This window comes from Pseudophryne corroboree, chromosome 5 (assembly GCF_028390025.1).
Source record: "Pseudophryne corroboree isolate aPseCor3 chromosome 5, aPseCor3.hap2, whole genome shotgun sequence".
Classification (NCBI taxonomy): Eukaryota; Metazoa; Chordata; class Amphibia; order Anura; family Myobatrachidae; genus Pseudophryne; species Pseudophryne corroboree.
Genome location: NC_086448.1, coordinates 542,872,257 through 542,892,346, shown reverse-complemented (window position 1 = coordinate 542,892,346; position 20,090 = coordinate 542,872,257). Strand labels below are relative to the sequence as shown.

At 44.2% G+C, this 20,090-nt stretch overlaps 1 protein-coding gene across 1 annotated transcript in view; it reads left to right on the top strand.

Moving 5' to 3' along the window:
• Positions 1-20,090, top strand: part of ATXN1 (ataxin 1) — a 455,781-nt gene that overhangs the window by 323,450 nt on the left and 112,241 nt on the right. Inside the window, exon 4 of the mRNA XM_063923210.1 lies at positions 19,224-19,282. The gene's annotated coding sequence lies outside the window, so the exon portion shown is untranslated. The remainder of the gene's footprint in view (positions 1-19,223; positions 19,283-20,090) is intronic.

The window sequence follows — 20,090 nt, the reverse complement described above, 5'->3', positions numbered from 1 at the left end:
TCACCACTCCTGCAGCAAAAGTGTGCACTGTTAATTAATATAATTGTACTCCTGGCTCCTGCTAACAACCTGCAGTGCTCCCCAGTCTCCCCCACAATTAATTATAAGCTTTTAATTTATACATTGATGACTGTGCAGCACACTGGGCTGAGCTGAGTGCACACAGACTGAGTCACACTGTGTGACTGACTGTGCTGTGTATCGTTTTTTTTTTCAGGCAGAGAACGGATATAGCAGAGAGAACTGAACGGATATATTATATTAAATAAAAGTTAACTAGCAACTGCACTGGTCACTGACTGTGGTAAACTAACTCTGTCTGCGACTCTGCACAATCTCTCTCTATCTAATCTATCTATCTCTATTCTAATGGAGAGGACGCCAGACACGTCCTCTCCCTATCAATCTCAATGCACGAGTGAAAATGGCGGCGACGCGCGGCTCCTTATATAGAATCCGAGTCTCGCGATAGAATCCGAGCCTCGCGAGAATCCGACAGCGTCATGATGACGTTCGGGCGCGCTCGGGTTAACCGAGCAAGGCGGGAAGATCCGAGTCGCTCGGACCCGTGGAAAAAAAAGTGAAGTTCGTGCGGGTTCGGATTCAAAGAAACCGAACCCGCTCATCTCTAGTATTAGCTTGGTGCTAGGAATTGCCAAGATACTTGCCTACTCTCCTGGATCTTGCGGGAGACACCCAGTTTATTTTCGTGTAGTCCCCCGCCACCCCTCCCACATTCTGCTCACTTCCTAGGGGAAATAAACAGAGTTAATGTCTGGTTCCAGTGGAGAGGGCAGGGCCTAATGATGTGATTCTATGTTAATTGTGTCATTTTATCCCTGCCCCTATGCAAGTTCTCTCCAATCACGTCGGTTTCCCAGTGAGGGGCGATGACTAATGATGCAAAAGTTGGCAAGTATGTGTTATTATCTTCTCTCGAGAGAAGTGGCAGGTGATGATGATAGACAATTTATGTCATTAGGCCCCACCCTCTCATGGGTAAAATGCAGCAAATCATGCTAATATGAAAAAGGGTGGGGCCAAATTACATAATTATCATAGAAACACATCATATTAGCCTTGTCCACTACATACAGACCTGCAATTAACAATATTATTGTCCCTATCCTGGGATGTGGGAGAAAGAACCACTCTTCCGCAGATGTTGGGGACTACCCGAAAAATTGTCCGTCTCCAGCAGGTTTCAGGAGAGTAGGTAAGTATGAATGAGATATGTGATTGCATGTTGTGTGACTTCCTAATAATTCATTGTATCATTGTTTCAACAAAAATACATTGTGATCATCATCTTGAAGGTTCCAGTGCTAAGATTTTAGCAGGCCTTAAGATATTCAAGATGAAGGGGGCCGTTGTCCTACAAATGGCAGACTTCCTGTCCTCTTCCCAACCTAAACGGCTGATAAACAGCAATCAGTCACACATATATTAATGAGATGTGAAATACCTAAAGCTTCTTTTATGTAAGAGGAACTTATATTATACTATAAATAACTAGAGTATTTGTGAGTTATAACCTGCATCAACTAATGTTTAGGACACACATTGTACCTGGTGCATATAGTCAGTAAAATGTATAAAATACATAATCCCATTATGTAATTATACCACCTCTAACATGAGCAAGCTGACTATCTCTTAAATAGAAGTCAATAGCACTTTGCAATGTACTGACGTGTATTTCTGTAATAGGGCTCTCCATAAATATTAAAACATGTTACAATGAGGTAAAAAAACATGCAATCTGTATTTTTCAGAACTGTTATAGAGACAAATGTCAAAGATATATACAGGTTGAGTATCCCTTATCCAAAATGCTTGGGACCAGCAGTATTTTGGATATTGGATTTTTCCGTGTTTTGGAATAATTGCATACCATAATGAGATATCATGGCGATGGGACCCAAGTCTAAGCACAGCATGCATTTATGTTTCATATACACCTTATACACACAGCCTGAAGGTCATTTTAGCCAATATTTTAATAACTGTGTGTATTAAACAAAGTTTGTGTATATTGAGCCATCAGAAAACAAAGGTTTCACTATCTCACTTTCACTCAAAAAATTCTGTATTTCGGAATATTCCGTATTACGGAATATTTGGATATGGGATACTCAACATGTACTGTAAAAATTCTGTGTGTAGTACATTAGACTTGTTGGAACAGTGTAATATAATATGGTAATCTGTTTCACATGCTAGGCATAATTATCACACAAATACACTGCGGTGATGCTTATGCAGTGCTTTAAATGCCTGGTCTACAACCATTTTGTCTCTGCTAGATGATTGGAAGATTAAGGCTGGAATGAATAAGGTTCATTGGGCCTGGTTCAGAGATGGGCACTTTGCAAAAATGCTAAAGCCTGCAGGAGGTGCCTGAAGGAAAAGATACCTCCTGCCAGCATCTGAGGTATGAGGATCGGATCAACACAGCGGCCATCTGTGGCAATATTTGCGGCATTGGCCATCTGAGTAAACCTAACCTAACTCACAATGCCACCTCCTGCCCCATTGCTATTAAAACCTTCTCTAGTAGAGAATTCTCTATCTTTACTGCCCTCACTGTGAAGAAACCTTTTCTTCACTGGTTATGAAAATTCCTCTCCTCTAACCGTTGGGAGTGACCGCGTGTCCTGCGTACAGCTCTCTCGATAAACAAATAGTCTGATAATTCCATATTTGTCGATATCAATCATATCTCCTCTTAATCGCCTCTATTTGTAATGTAAACATATCTAACCTGTTGGAGAGGAGAGCACTCAGTAATCTGTCTCAGTCCCAGTTCTAGAGTCAGCTCCCCTGCTCTATTGTTTTCCCCCTAGTGTTGGCTAATGCAGTAGGATGTGCCTGATGGTACTGTCCGGGCGGGAGTTCTTCCTGGGAGAGTCTGACTGTACAGACATGCAGCTTATAGTCTTCCGCGTACAAAGAGAGACCTTACCTGAACACAACCTCACCCCGCATAGTTATAGCTGCTGTGTAACTACTGTGTCACCCTGTCATCTTGACGTAAGTTCCTGCTGCTGCAGAGCCTCTTCTGTGTATATCAAAGCGTTCCTATCGCTAAGCGTTTTGAAAAGTAACAGTTAAAAAAACAGTTGAACAAACATTGAACAACATCAAGAAAGAAATCCAGAACATTATGTGGACTCATCAAACCTCTGAAATGAAATCACCAGGACTATGCCCACTAACCCTCTGGCAGAGAACATCAGTAGTACCTTACAGGCCTACCCGTCAAGGATGGACTACTCCACCCAGGGTAATTCTACGCAGTGCGCCGAAGATGGTTGCCGCACCTGGTACCCTATGAGGGTGGAATACACAGCCCATGGAAGTTATTACCCAAAATGCCTACACCAATCATGCATTATTCTTTCTGTATCTTTTTTTTTTGTCTGTGTGGTTTATCTTTTGATGTGTAATACTTAAATCTTCTGTATTATGTGCATTGTTTGAGTTCTAGTTGGCGCCGCGGATGGCTGCCTCGGTGCTGCTCTGCCAAGCAGCCTTCGTTTTTAGTCTTACATATATAATATGTCGAGTCTATTGTACAGTTGCAATGTGCAGTATGAACTTATATGTGTAATGTTTGTAATGTATGCTATGTTTTTCCCCCTTCTTATGCCATGTATTCCCCTTTCATGTTGCTGCTTGGCGATGCATTGTACCACAAACAATTCCTAGTGTATGCGAGTACACCTGGCCAATAAAGCTGATTCTGATTCTGATCAAACTGTTACCTCCTGTTCTCTAAATAAACCAATAATCTGGTTAAGTGCATTTGAGTGGACTAACATCCCTATCCAACACCACAGCACTCTGCCAACTTAACCTAGTTAGCCTTTCTTCAGAAACCAATGACTTTTAAGTCCTTAATCAAATGTGTAGCCATTCTCTGCACTTTTTCAAGTTCCAATATGTCTTGTATATAGTGTGGTGCCCAAAACTGTATATTCTAGATGCGGCCGTACCAATGATTTATACAGTGGCAGGATTACACTTTCTTGTCTCTATACCCCGTTTTATGCATGCTTTTTGCCTTTGCTGCTGCACCCTGAAACTGGTCTACTGTCAATGAGCACTCCTAGATCTTTCTCCATTACCGATTCCCCTACATTTTCCCCATTTAATTTATAAAATGCATGTTTGTTCTTAGTCCCAAAATGCATAACTTTACATTTCTCTATATTGAACCTCATACTCCACTTTGCTGCCCAAACTTCCAGTTTGATTAAGTCATTCTGTAGACAGTCAATATCTCGATCTGATTTAATTATTTTACACAGTTTAATGTCTTCTGCGAAAATGGACACTTTGTTCTTAAGACCGTCTCCCAGTTCATTTATAAATATGTTTAACAGAAGTGTCCCTAGTAAAGACCCTTGAGGTACACCATTTAATACTTTAGCCCAGCTAGAATACTTTACATTGAGCACAATTCTCTGTTTCTTATTTTCCAACCAATTTTTGATCCAAGTACAAATTGTGCTTCCTAGACCAAGTTCTCTTAGTTTGTATATCAATCTCATGTGTAGCACAGTGTCAAAGGCTTTAGCAAAGTCTAAATAGACCACATCCACTGCATTCACTCTCACTTCCTCATAGACGCTAATTAAGCTTGTTTGACATGACCTATCCCTCACAAACCCATGCTGGATCCTGCTGATTATCCTGCAGGACCCCAAGTACTCCAGAATGCTATCCCTTAAAATACCTTCTAATATTTTCACCACTGTAGATGTCAGACTTACCGGTCTATAGTTTCCAGGATGTGTTTTGCTTCCCTTTTTTAATAATGGCACTACATATGCTATTCCCCAGTACCTCGGTACCAGTCCTGACGTAAATGAATCACTGAAAATTAAGTATAGAGGTCTGTGCTTAAATCCATTAAAACCTTTAGGTGAAGTCCATCTGGGCCAGGAGATATATTACTCTTAATTTTGCAAAGTCACTCACATACTTCTTCCTCACTAAAATGAGTTTTAAATAATGGGGCATTAACATTTCCATTTTTTATATAATATTCCCACCATTTTATAACCTCTAGTAAAATCCGACACTAAAAATTTGTTAAATTTCTCTGCTTATTCCTTGTCGTCAATAATCAAAACACCTAACTCACTTTTTAAAGGTCCTATATTGTCTGTTTTTTTTTTTTTTTTACCTTTTACCGTTGTTATAGACTTAAAGAAATTTTTTGAGTTGGTTTTGCTTTCCTTTGCAGTTTGCTTTTCATTATCAATTTTAGCAGTTCTGATTTCCTTTTTGCCATTTTTACTACATTCCTTGTAGGGGGGAATGATCCCATATTTCCATCTGACGTGAATGCTTTAAATGCACGCATCTTTTTTCCTACTTTCTCCCTTACCTTCTTGTTGAGCCACATTGATTTATACTTAGCACTCTTGCCTTTACTGCCCATGGCTATGAACTAATTTGTATATTTGTCTAGCAACATTTAAAAGCTTCCCACATTTCGACAGTGTTCTTACCTTTAAACAATTATTCCCAATATTACCTCCACATTAGTTGTTATTACTAGGTCCAGTATATTCCTACTTCTAGTTGGTTCCTCAATTATTTGGACAAGTAGTGATCTTTTAATGTGTTTAAAAACCTGTTACCTCTAGCTGTAGTTTATTTCTGCATAATTAAAATCCCCCATATTTAACACATCCCCCATTCCTGCAGCTGTTTCGAATTGCTGTAGAAGTTGCGCTTCCTCAGTCACACTAATATCTGACGGTTTATAGCATGTCCCTATTAGTAGCTTTTTTAAACATTTACTTCCACTTGATATTTCCACCCATAATTGCTCTATGTTATCCTCTCTCCTCCCCCATTGTTCTTACTACACCCCATTTTACTGCTTTTTTTGAACATCCTAAAACTTCTTGCTATTACCTCCCCCCGAATGCCTAGTTTAAAATCTCCTCCAACCTTCTAATCATCCTGTCCCCAAGCACTGCTGCCCCCTCCTCGTTCAGGTGCAATCCGTCATGACAAAAAAGACGGCGCCTGAGCGAGAAATCTGCCCAGTGTTCCAAGCAGTCAAATCCTGCCTTAAGTTTACGGCCTAGATCCCTGTAATCATTTTTGAGGACATACTATTGGATGATTTCCTCCATTGGAGTTTGGTAAACATTTTTGGAATATCCAGACCTTTCAAACCTTTTATTATTATAAGAATTATTATTATTATTATTATTATTATTAATGATAATAATAATATTATTATTATTATTATTTTTCTCTGGAGTTAATTTTTTATGATTCTCACACAGGCAATGTCTAGATGTCCCCATAGTAAAGAACATTTAAGTGCCAGGCCCATCACTGTAATTTGTGCAATAGCCGTAGGATGTATGTAGGCTTTATGTGAACTACACATTATGTGTCTATACATTTGCGTTTTATCTCTGAGTGAGAGGAAAATGTTTTTCATGTCACATAGTGCATCCGTTCCCGAAGAACAGAAACAACAAATAACAATTGAGACTTGTGTTCTGAGAGGATACACCAAAGCCTTTTATGAGAAAGATGCCCTCTAATGCATTTTGTGCCTGTAGAGAAGTAACCCAATTCTGAAGTACAAAGGGATGCTCCTGCAACGGCAGAGTCCTCCTTATCGATTGCTGATATAACCGGCCTGTTGTAGGGGATGATGTAATGCTCATCAAGTTACTAGGAAAAGTGACCTTGAAGGAGATCAAATGTCTGCACATCATAGGTAGATGAATGCTAACAAAGTTACCTTGTTTCTTGCTAAATTGGCAATATCCTTACACTCACATTGCAGAAACAGATTACAGAAGCAATCATGCTTAACCTAATAATAGAGGCTATCTATTAGTGAAACAGGAGATTCGACATAAAAGCATCTAAAAGCTGCATTACACAGCAGCTTTGCATTAAACGCCAATTCACACTAAGGCAAATATATGTCTCCCTTTGTAGAGTGAATTCTCATTTAATTTTCTGTTCTAACAGATATTTTTCTTATAACAGGTAACTGCTAAAATGACATTGACTTTTAGATGCAGCAACACTATTCCTGTGTGAGCCACAAGGCCTACGATACAATTTTTTATTTTTTATGGGGGGAAAAAAAAGGGAGAGAGGCAGGTTGGTGGTCTTCTGGATTGCCTGAGGGTTCTGTACTTTCACAAGGAAATAGTCTCTTATTGCCCAGGTGTTGGGCCTCCATGTTATGTTGTTCTCAGTAGTGGCTATATTCCACCTATATCGTCCTACAGTCCCGCCCCATGACAGGTACATACATTCTTATTGCTAACCCAAGCTATTATAGGGATGCGGTCAAGATGCCACTGGCCGGAATCCCGGCGGTCGAAATACCGACGCCGGAATCCCGACCGCCACAATCCCGACATATTCTCCCTCCGCGGGTGTCCACGACACCCATAGAGGGAGAATATAATAGTGTGCCGAGTGTAGCGAGACACCGTGCCCGCAAGGGGCTACGTTCCGCTCGCCACCCCTGTCGGGATTGTGTGGTCGGGATTCCGGCGTCGGTATTTCGACCGCCGGGATTCCGGCCGGCGGCATTTAGTACTGATCCCCTATTATAATATAGCTTGTGTGGGGAGTAATGGGGGTACTAATCACCTAGGCCTGGACCTGTTGGAGGGACCAGATCAGCTCCTGAGGGGGACCCCTTTGCTGTGCTTATTGGTGGCACACATAGTATTTTACTTTTTTTTTCCAGAGGGAGCACAGCAAGCTTTGAGCACGTTGGTTTCATCTTTTCCTGTCCTGGATTTGTCTAATAATAAAAATGTTTAATCCTTTTACACACCAGAGGAAGGGATTGTCAATTGTGTGATGATTGTTCCTTGTGTAATAAAGTACTGTAGTACGCATAGTGGGAGATTGTAGATTGTATTTGGAAACCTCCCTCTAGAATTCCTGCGTTTGCCACTGATTGGGCCTAATTCAGTTTGAGTTATAGCTCTTTTCTTTAACATGCGGTTGCCCGCCCAGCACTGGGATGATATTCTATTACTGTGTTAACTGGTAAATCATACCTACTTTTGTAGCCCTTTTAATTTGCTTCCAAACTTGAAATTGTTAGTACTGTAAGTAAATAAATATTCCCTGTATGAAAGCCCTGTAGTTGTGTGAGAAAATGTAATAGGTACATCAATAGGTACATTGTAGATTTTGTGTAGTAGAGACAAAAGCAGAATATTTGCTTTTTTTATTTGAATTTACTTCAAGAAACAAATATATTGTACTATAAATCTATATGTTGAAGGCAATTCCTGCTGATTAGGTCTCCGGCTACAGTATGCTAATAAGGCTTTAGTAAAAGGGTTAATCATTTGGTTGTTGTGGTTCTCAGGATATCCTGATTTTGCACTGTATACCATTCTAAGAAAATAGATTTTGTAGGAGTTAATGAATAATAAGTGTGTAGTGAAAACCGAGCAAGAAGGGCATTTAGTGTTTGTGTTAATATATAAACTGTAGTAGTGATGTAGAGGTTTGTGGTTTTGAGTTGTTAGGGAGGCATGTAACTGAATGTATTAATGTATACTTTTATACAGTAACTGTATAAAGCCTAGATGTGTTGGTAATTTCAGCTATTGCAGCAAGTCCAATTTGCAGTATTTAGCAGCACTTACCAACATCCCGAAGGTGAGTACCAGGGTATGGGTTAGGGCCCGGGCTGGGTGGGCTAGGGTTAGGCACTAGGGCTGTGGTTAGCCATAGCTGCCACCCCCCCAAGGGTTAGTGGTAGTCGCCACGCCCGAAGGATTATCCATAGCTGCCACCCCAGGAGGGTTAACGTAGGAGATGGGGGAGGGGTAGAGTACTTACCCTGTACATACCCCTCCTGGTGTCAGGATCATCACTGTGAGTATCCAGCTGTCGGTCATGTGACCACTGGCATCCCGACCACTGGGATAAAATACCCGACCTGCATTAGATGATGGTAATCTAAGTAGTCCAGTTCTATGATTGTACTCCACCAAGTACAGTGCATCCAGAAAGTATTCACAGCGCTTCACTTTTTCCACATTTTGTTGTGTTACATCCTTATCCCAAACTGGAATAAATAATTTTTTCCCCTCAAAATGTTACACACAATACCCCATAATGACAGTGTGAAAAAAGTTTTTTTGACATTTTTGCAAATTTATTAAAAATAAAAAAATAAAGAAATCACATGCACATAAGTATTCACCAGCGGGCGCCCGGCTTCCTCTTCACATCGGCAGCCGGAGCTCACTCCTGAGCTCCGGCTTCTGGCTTTTGCACTGCTGTGTGCGGCGTGCGCTATGGGAGAGACGTCATGACGTCTCTCCCATAGTTCCAAGGAGCGGGCGGCAAGGAAAAAGGACATCAGCGGTCGGACGCAGGAGTGGGGCTTCAGGTAAGTATATTGTTTTTGTTTTTTTGTGTGTAAGCGGCACTACTAAAGGGGGCATATCTACAGGGGGCAAAACTAAAGGGGTGCAAAACTAAAGGGGGCATACCTATAGGGGGTAAAACTAAAGGGGGCATATCTACAGGGGTGCACAACTAAAGGGGGTGTAACTACAGGTGGCAAAACTAAAGGGGGCATATCTAGAGGGGGCAAAAACTAAATGGGGCATATCTACAGGGGGCATAACTACTGGGGGCATATCTACAGGGGGCAAAACTAAAGGGACCATATCTACAGGGGCCATATCTTAAGGGGACATAACTACTGAGGGCATATCTACAGGGGGCAAAACTAAATGGGGCATATCTACAGGGGGCATAACTACTGGGGGCAAATCTACAGGGCGCATAACTAAAGGGGCCACATCTACAGGTGGAAAACTAAAGGGGGCATATCTACAGGGGACTAAACTAAAGGGGCAATATCTACAGGGGGCAAAATTAAAGGGGCATATCTACAGGGGGCAAAACTAAAGGGGGCATGTCTACAGGGGCCACATTTACAGGGGACAAAACTAAAGGGGGAATATCTGCTGGGGGCAAAGCTAAAGGGGGCATAACTAAAAGGGACATAACTAAAGGGGGCATATCTACAAGGGGCATATCTACAGCTAACATCTACAGGGGCAAAACTTAAGGGGGCATATCTACTGGGGGGAAAACTAAAGGGCATAGCTACTGGGAGCATAACTAAATGGGACATATCTACTGGGGGCAATACTACATGGGGGAATTACTACATGGGGGCACTACTAATTAGGGCATTGCATAGGGGGCACTTCATAAGAGGCATCACTTCTGGGGACATAAGGGGCACTACTACTGGGGGCATTGCGTAAGTAGCACCAATACTATGGGCTCTACATAAGGGGCACTACCACTACAGTGGCCATTGCATAAGGGGCACTACTACTGTGGGCATTATGTGTATTTGGGGTGCTGTGGGATTTCTGTATAAGAGGCACTAACTAATGTGTGTCATAACTTGAATAAGGGACACTACTATGTGGTGTAATATGAATAAGATTGCGCTACTGTGCATCGTAATTTGAATTGGGAATACTATTGGGTGACCACACCCCTTTCTATTTGAGACCATGCCCCTTTTTCGTGGCGCGCGTTGCAGGCGCACACGTGCTGGTGGGAAAGTGAGTTCCACCACCTCCCTAGGACCATTTTAAGCACTGGTATTCACAGACTTTGCTCAATACTTTGTTGATGCACCTTTAGCAGCAATTACAGCCTCAAGTCTTTTTGAATATGATGCCACAAGCTGGGCACCCCTATCTTTGGGCAGTTGCACCCATTCCTCTTTGCAGCACTTCTCAAGCACCATCAGGTTGGATGGGAAACGTCGGTGCACAGCCATTTTCAGATCTCTCCAGAGATGTTCAATCGGATTCAAGTCTGGGCTCTGGCTGGGCCACTCAAGGACATTCGCAGAGTTGTCCTGATGCCACTTCTTTGATATCTTGGCTGTGTGCTTAGGGCCGTTGTCCTGCTGAAAGATGAACCGTCGCCCCAGTCTGAGGTCAAGAGTGTTCTGGAGCAAGTTTTCATCCAGGATGTCTCTGTACATTGCTGCATTCATCTTTCCCTTTATCCTGACTAGTCTCCTAGTTCCTGCCCCTGAAAAACGTCCCCACAGCATGATGCCACCACCATGCTTCACTGTAGGGTTTCCGTCAAACAAGACGCCTGGCATTCATGCCAGAGTTCAAGCTTTTTCTCATCAGACCAGAGAATTTTGTTTCTCATGGTCTGAGAGTCCTTCTGGTGCATTTTGGCAAACTCCAGGCGGGCTGCCATGTGCTTTTTATTAAGGAGTGGCTTCCGTCTGGCCACTCTACCATACAGGCCTGATTGGTGGATTGCTGCAGAGATGGTTGTCCTTCTGGAAGGTTCTCCTCTCTCCACAGAGGAATGCTGTAGCTATGACAGAGTGACCATTGGGTTCTTGGTCACCTCCCTGACTAGGGCACTTCTCTCCCGATCGCTCAGTTTAGATGGCCGGCCAGCTCTAGGAAGAGTCCTGGTGGTTCCGAACTTCCATTTACGGATTATGGAGGTCACTGTGCTCATTGGGACCTTCAAAGCAGCAGATATTTTTCTGTACCCTTCCCCAGATTTGTGCCTCGAGACAATCATGTCTCGGAAGTCTTCTGACAATTCCTTTGACTTCATGCTTGGTTTGTGCTCAGACATGCACTGTCAAGTGTGGGACCTTATATAGACAGGTGTGTGCCTTTCCAAATCATGTCCAGTCAACTGAATTTACCACAGTTGGACTCTAATTTAGCTGTAGGAACATCTCAAGGATGATCAGTGGAAACAGGATACACCTGAGCTTAATTTTGCGCTTCATGGCAAAGGCTGTGAATGCTTATGTACATGTGATTTCTTAGGGGGTAATTCTGAGTTGATCGCAGCAGCAAGTTTGTTGGCAATTGAGCAAAACCATGTGCATTGCAGGGGGGCAGATATAACATGTGCAGAGAGATTTAGATTTGGGTGGGGTGTATTCAAACTGAAATCTAAATTGCATTGTAAAAATAAAGCAGCCAGTATTTACCCTGCACAGAAACAATATAACCCACCCAAATCTAACTCTCTCTGCACATGTTATATCTGCCCCACCTGCAGTGCACATGGTTTTGCCCAATTGCTCACAAACTTTCTGCTGCGATCAACTCAGAATTACCTCCTTAGTTTTTTATTTTTAATAAGTGCAAAAATCTCAAAAAATTTTTTTTAACGTTGTCATTATGGGGTATTGTGTGTAGAATTTTGAGGGAAAAAATTAATTTATTCCATTTTGGAATAAGGTTGTAACATTACAAAATGTGGAAAAAGTTAAGTGCTGTGAATACTTTCCGGATGCACTGTAAGTCCAAGTGAGTGGCATAAGTATAGATGTTTGGTTTAGATCTATGTGAGTATGCCCTAAAACAGTTCTGTGAGAATTGTTTATTACATGGTCTGAGACAGGTAATACATTTTAAGATCATTGTTTATATAAATGAAAATTTAAAAAAGAAATGTAGTTGTAAGAGGGTGGCGGTGGCGCGGTGCGTGTAGTGCCTGCTGCCGTGCAGGTGTAGGTTCACCACTTACCAGGCGCAGCACTCTCTCACCTTCAGGTACCGGAACCTTCAACGACCTGGAAGATCTTCGGTCGGACCCGGACACGATGACCTAGGAGGAAGGAGATTGCTGAGTGCCGTCCTCCTGACTGTGGACCGAAACGCCATCTGGAAACCAAGAAAAATAACGCTTTCGGGCTAGGTGAGGGTCATCCCAGGCGTACGCCTCAGAGCCCGAATTTCACCTATTGGCACTCTCGCACCAGGTGGAAATTCTACCTTGCACCGACGTGCAAGGCTCACCGTTCGCCCTGAAGGAAGGGAGACAGATAGGGACAAACACAGAAGGAACACACAGACAGATGTTACTCACCGTCCTACATCTTGTACTCCGATCTTCTCCACTTACAGGTCCCTGTAAGGAGGCAAAGAGAGAAACAGCCGTGCAGGGCCTATCTCTAACCTAGTGTGCATCCGCTACACTAGCTACATAAACAAAGCCCTCAAACTGGCTCAAGTGTGGGTGGTGCAACACAAACTATGCACAAACTCGAAAACAACACTTTGCCCTGCACGGTAACAACACACATATCAGAGTACAACATCAAATGGTGCTGTTCCTTTAAATCCCTACCTACCGCTGGAAGGGGGGTGGGCGCTGCACAGCCTGCCCACCTCCTGTACACTTCCTACTATGGGGCTCAGGTCAAGCGGACCTGCCTACCTAAACACCTCAGGGTGGCCTGGGCCTAGTGCCCAGTGCCACCTTTATTCACCTTGGGGGGGCACTTATTCACTGGGCCTAGCGCCCCCTGACTGCACACAGGCCGGAGGCCTGACTTCATCCCTCGGGCCTAGCGCCCGCCTAACTGGTCGCCCGTTGGGTGACCTGGGCCTAATGCCCGGGTCACCTTATATCCCTAACCTTCAAAATACACTAGGGCCTAATGCGCTCTAATGTCCCACACGCCTTTGCCTGAATTGCCCCTCGGGCCTAATGTCCGCCTATCTGGTACCACAGGCCTGTGGCCTGACTATTCCTACGGGCCTAGTGCCCAAACTGTTCCCCAGGCCTAGTGCCTGCCTATCAGGGACCACGAGCCGGGGGCCCCGACTAAACGTGCCCACGGGCAGAGAGGGCCCGACTAAATGTCCACAGGCCGGAAGGGCCTGACTGTGCCCACGGGCCTAATGCCCGAACACCCGGTGGTCTAGGGAGGAAAGGGGAGGGTGTGAAGGTAGCCTCACTGAGGCCTCACCTGATCCGGGGGTCTCCGGCGCCCTCTTCTGCCGCTGACCCGTCCTGGCTAGCGGCGCTGCCTCCGCTCTTCCGCGTCCAGCCGCCGCTGGACATCTTCTTTTCTCTGGAGCTCGACGTCTTCTGGCCTCTTCAACGGCCACCGGAGCTCTTCTTCCCGCGGCCGACGTCTTCTCTCCTGCGCCGATTTCCTTCTCCGGGTCCCGGCCGCTTCTTCTTCTTCCGCGCTCTTCTGCGCGCTTCTCGTCTCCTCTTCCCGCCCGGCGTCTGATGTCAGACGCCGTGGGCGGGGCCTGTGACGCGGCGAGCGCCGATTGGCTCGCCGCGCCCGCTTCTGATTGGACGGCGCCCCGCGATTGGCTCGCGAACGGCGCCGGATTTCAAATCCCGCCGCCGCTGTAAGTCTGGTGCAGGGAAAAGTCTAATCCCTGCACTGGACACCCGCCGCTGTTGGTTACTGACAGGCGCTAGGGACAGACACACTGTCCCAGCGCTGTCAGAGACGCCCTCCCGCAGGGGACACAGATCCCCTGCGTGTTGTAGCTGGGTTGTGTCCTGCGGAACAGGACACATCTCCACATAGTCACCAGTGTCTGGGCTCCCAGTTACATACGTACATACCAAGGGCTAATTGTAATAGCCTGCGAGAAGCAGGAAGTGCGGAATTTCGTCTCAGTCTGGCCGGAGTGTCAGTCTTTTGCACGGCCCTGATTTAAAAATCTGTCCATACTCACACGAAATCCTGCACTAACTGCTTCTCGCAGGCTATTACCTTTAGCCCCAATACTCCAAATGTTACAATCAAGACTTGCCTTTCTTCTACTCTGGCTACTGCATCTCATGCTTGAATCCAAGATTTCGCTCTTGTGACCCCCCTACACAGGAACGAGCTACCTCACTCTATCAGGCTTTCCCAGCCTTTCATAGCTTCAAACGTGCACTAAAAACCCACCTGTTGATCAAAGCTTACCATTCCACCACATACTGTAACCTTGTCTCACCAGGTCGCTCACTCCACCCACCTACCTCGGCCAGCACTACCCCGCCTATTTCCTGCCCTCAGGTCCCTATCCACATGCTCACTCCTCATGTCATTTGTCTGCCTCCCCTAGATTATAAATTCTTAGCATCAGGGTCATCCTCCCTGCTGTTCTCACAGCCCTCCTTTCTAGCATTTCATTGACAGCCTTCACCTACTTAGTGGCCATTTAGCCTGGAAATTCCTCTCGCTCATAGCCGTTTGTCTCTTCCAGTGGCTAGTTATACTGTCACTATTGGATACAGGTTCAACGCTTCACGATGACTCCCTCACTCAGCTTGCTTCCCAGCGGTATTAGTACGGAGAATTGTGGTGCTAGTTGTTACTTGTGCTCTGTTTACTGTAATGTAATGTTCTGTGCTACTGTCACCAGATGTACAGCGCTGCCGTCCAAGTGTGGTACCTTCTAAATAAAATGTAATAATAATATACAGTCACCCTAGCATTGAATCTGCCAGCTGTACACAAAGTGCACAACCTTTGCCTACAGTAGCTTAGCACATACCTGTAATTATTATTATTATTACTACCAGTCATTTATATAGTGCACACATATTCCGCCATTCACATCAGTCCCTGCCCCAGTGGAGCTTACAATCTATATTCCCTACCACATGTACACGCACACACATTCACATTAGGGTTAATTTTGTTGGGAGCCAATACAGTAATGAGGCATTTCCCATCAGGCAGCAACCATTTTGGAGTGTACATAGACTGCAAGATGTGCATAATATAATGTAACAAAAATGAAAATTTTCTTTCTGAAAAAGTGTCAGTAAGTGCCTTTTATTCAAATGTAACATTTATTAAAGTAACCATATGTTTGTGATCTTTAGTTCACACCACACTACTATACATGTTTGTAAGTATAAAGGTTGTTTATTTTTACTGTCTGCTTCAGGCAGCAATAGGTGTCAGTCTACTTCTACCTGGATCTGTTATGTCAATAATCACTGATTACAGTGTCATCACATTAGCTAGTATGGAGTGTGTACGGACACCGCATGTAACTGTGAGTGTTGTTCCCTCTGGTGGGTTGGAGTGGGATAAGCTGCATCAGAAGAGGCTGCTGAGAAAAATTCTTACACAATAAAATGCATTTATTATCCAAAGGAAGCTTTCACGAGCAGGGTCCCCTTCCCTCATGGTAGATGCTAGCAGGGGCGTATCTAGGGGTCTGAGCACCCCTGGCAAAGTAGGGGACTGGCGCCCCCCCCCCCCCCCCACACACACACACACATATTTGAAATAGGGGCGCAGCCACGCAATACTTACTGTCGTCAGATATATATTTCTAAAGACAAAGTTGAAAGGAAAATGCACTCATAGTGCAGATTATATTTATTATTATAAAAGCAATATTACAATATTTTCAGGACAGGCCAAAAGTATTAGTAAGTCTCGTACCATGAATACCCACATGGTGTTGAAACGTTGGGATCCTTGATGCTGTATTTGCACTATTATATTTATATACAAGTCTGTCGAATTCCGCATGTGTCTTTTTGTGTGTCAGGAAGGTGCAAACTTCACACAGCAAACCATACCAGGCTATATCATTATGCAAGGAGGGCACCCTGGCACCGGCAGCTAATCGTATTTTCACTGAGTGCAGAACATCCACACACAAAAAATATTTTTTTCTACAAATATATATATATATATATATATATAATATACATATACACAGTGGTCAAAGTGGAAATTTTGAAGTGGGGGTATGGAAAAGTTAAGGACACGTCACCCAAAAGGGGGCATGTCCAGTGTAGTAGAACCCCTTATACTATCTAGTACTGGTGCCCCTTTCATCTTATAGCACACAATACGAGCTGAAATTCACATTATAGCACACTGAATGAGCCGGAATTCACATTATAGCACACTGAATGAGCCGTAATTCACATTATAGCACACTGAATGAGCCGAAATTCACATTGTAGCACACTGAATGAGCCGAAATTCACATTGTAGCACACTGAATGAGCCAAAATTCACATTGTAGCACACTGAATGAGCCGACATTCACATTATAGCACACTGAATGAGCCGAAATTCACATTATAGCACACTGAATGAGCCGAAATTCACATTATAGCACACTGATTGAGCCGAAATTCACATTGTAGCACACTGAATGAGCCGAAATTCACATTGTAGCACACTGAATGAGCCAAAATTCACATTGTAGCACACTGAATGAGCCGACATTCACATTCTAGCACACTGAATGAGCCGAAATTCACATTATAGCACACTGAATGAGCCGAAATTCACATTATAGCACACTGAATGAGCCGGAATTCACATTATAGCACACTGAATGAGCCGAAATTCACATTATAGCACACTGAATGAGCCGAAATTCACATTATAGCCCACTGAATGAGCTGAAATTGTGACAACAGGGACAGCCAGAGTGACAGCAGGGACAGGTAGAGAGAGTGACAACAGGGAGAGAGAGAGTGACGACAGGGAGAGAGAGAGTGACGACAGTGACAGCAGGGAGAGAGAGAGTGACGACAGTGACAGCAGGGAGAGAGAGAGTGACGACAGTGACAGCAGGGAGAGAGAGAGTTACGACAGTGACAGCAGGGAGAGAGAGAGTGACGACAGTGACAGCAGGGAGAGTGAGAGTGACAACAGTGACAGCAGGGAGAGTGAAAGTGACGACAGGGAGAGAGGGTGACAGCAGGGGACCATTACCTGACTGTGGTCGGCAGAGACACCCATGGGCAGCGGTGGTGAAGTCCCTTTGACCGCCATTTGTTGCAGGTGGCGGCTGGTGGTGGTGAGCGGTGGGCGGCGGTGAGCTAGTACAGCGCTCTACACAGCCACCGAGCAGGGACGGGAGTACCATGTGCAGCAGAATGGCCACTTCCCTCACCTCCTGCTGCACTTTAATTTCCGGGTCAGTGGAAGAAGTGGCGGTATACCACACCGCCGTATACCACCCCACTTCGACCACTGTATATATATATATATATATATATATATACACACACACACATATATAATATATACATATATATACATACATATATATATATATATACACACACACATATATAATATATACATATATATATATATATATATATATATATACACACACATATATAATATATACATATATACAATATATATATATATATATATATATACATACACATTTGTTGTTGTTTTTTATTATTTTGTCTCTCCTGTCTTCCCCCACTCCCCTTCAGGCAGTTGCTCACCTACAGTGATGCACAGCAGGCAGCAGCGGCGGCATCCACTGTTCCGGTGTCCGTCCAACACTGCACCGCACTACAATCAAAAAGCTCTGCAAAAACTACAGCTCCCAGCAGCCTTTGCGGCTGGGAGCTCTCAGCAGGAAGGGCTGCTGGGAGCTGTAGTTTCTACACATGTTCTTGATTGTAGTGCGGTGCAAGTGCCGGACACCAGCATCAAGAACGGGGGCTGCGGCTGCTGTTGTCGCTAACTTCACTGCGGGTGAGGAGAGGTTGGGGAGCGGAAGGGGGGGGGGGGCGCGCGCGGCGTCAGACAGGTGATCCCGCAGCCTCTGCAATGGGAATCTACCCCATGGCCTCGGATGGCACCGCTGGGCGGCGCCCCTCCTTGGCTGGCGCCCCTGGCGAGTGCCATCCCGGCCAATGGGTAGATACGCCCCTGGATGCTAGAATCAAGTGGGCTAAGGGACCTTTTCCGTCTGGGGGAGGAGTCATTACACAAGGGGGAGGAGCTAGGCCAGCGGGATAGTTCCTCTACTATCCACGCCACCAACTATTACCTTTAGTAATCAGGTGGCGAGCGGAGCGAGCCACCGAGCCCGAAGCGCGGCGAGCGAAGCGAGCCCGCGAGGGTACTTTTCGGGTACCCTGTCGGCCGTAGCTCCTCCCCCTGGTGACGTGTCTCCTCCCCTAGGTACGTCAGAAGGTCCCTTCTCCCACTCCGATATAGAACCAACCCTTCCCTCATGTGCTTTTACATCTCTTACTTAACCTATCTTCTTTTCAATACTCTCTTTGATGGCACCAAATCCCTTGGTTTTCTGCCACCCTGATACAGCAGTCATATGTAGGGAAGCTTTTCTGTATGAGATATGCTGTGCGGTAGGCTGTGGGACCCTTTCACTGGGTGTTAGACATTTACAGAGAATGTAATAAGACATCTGTTAGGAAGTAACCAGCAATATAAGCAGTGACGTTCCTAGATCTATAAGGTACTTCAGTGGTCAAGTGACAAAAATTATTTTCTTTTTCATTTATTTATTTTTTTAAAGTCAGAAACGATTGACTACAACACTGTTTTCTTTATTGTAACAAAAAGAATAATATAGTTAATTTGTGTTTTATTTCAGTTTAATGAAGAAGCTGGAACTTCCTCTACCTGAGACCCAGAAACAATTTCCCCCAGTAGGTAAGTAATGTGGAGGTGCTGATTTGTGCCATTTGAAACTTCATCAACAACACACCAACATGTAAACTGCAACCAACAAATGCGGGGGTGGTTCAGTCAGATGCAGCGGCATTCATATGTGCATCTTTTACCTCAGTTACATCTGAAACTTTATGCTGAATACTGGCCCTCCATGATGTGCTTCCTTGTGTCTGACTGTGCAAGGCCTACGACGCCTAATTTTGTGTCTGGAGATGCTACAATATTGCTTGATTCGTCTTTAGACGCAATCATCGGACGCACCATCAATATTTGCACCTGCTCCATGCTAGGTGCAGAATGTCCATCACAACATGGCCTCCAATGTAGGTGATAAAGCATATGGGGGCCTGATTCATGTTTGTAAGTAAAGCAAAAAAGCACACAACTGGGCCAAACCATGCTGCATTGCAGGTGGGACAGATGTAACATGTGCAGAGTGATTTAGATTTGGGTGGGGTATGTTCATGCTGAAATCTAAATTGCAGTGTAAAAATAAAGCTGTCTAACTTGTGTGGGCTACGTGCAAATACAGCCAGTGTTTACCCTGCACAGAAACAAACAGTCAGTTTCAATCATTGTAAGATGCATGGTAAAAAATATTGACCATTACTGTGAATATTTGCAATGCGTCTCACTATGATCAGCGATTAAGAAAAATGTAAGTTATTATGAATAATATAATAATAATAAATATAATAATAATAATAATAATAATAATATAATAATGTCAAACTCTTATATCACTGATAATACGCTATATGAGTTACATTGTGTAATGTAGTTTAAA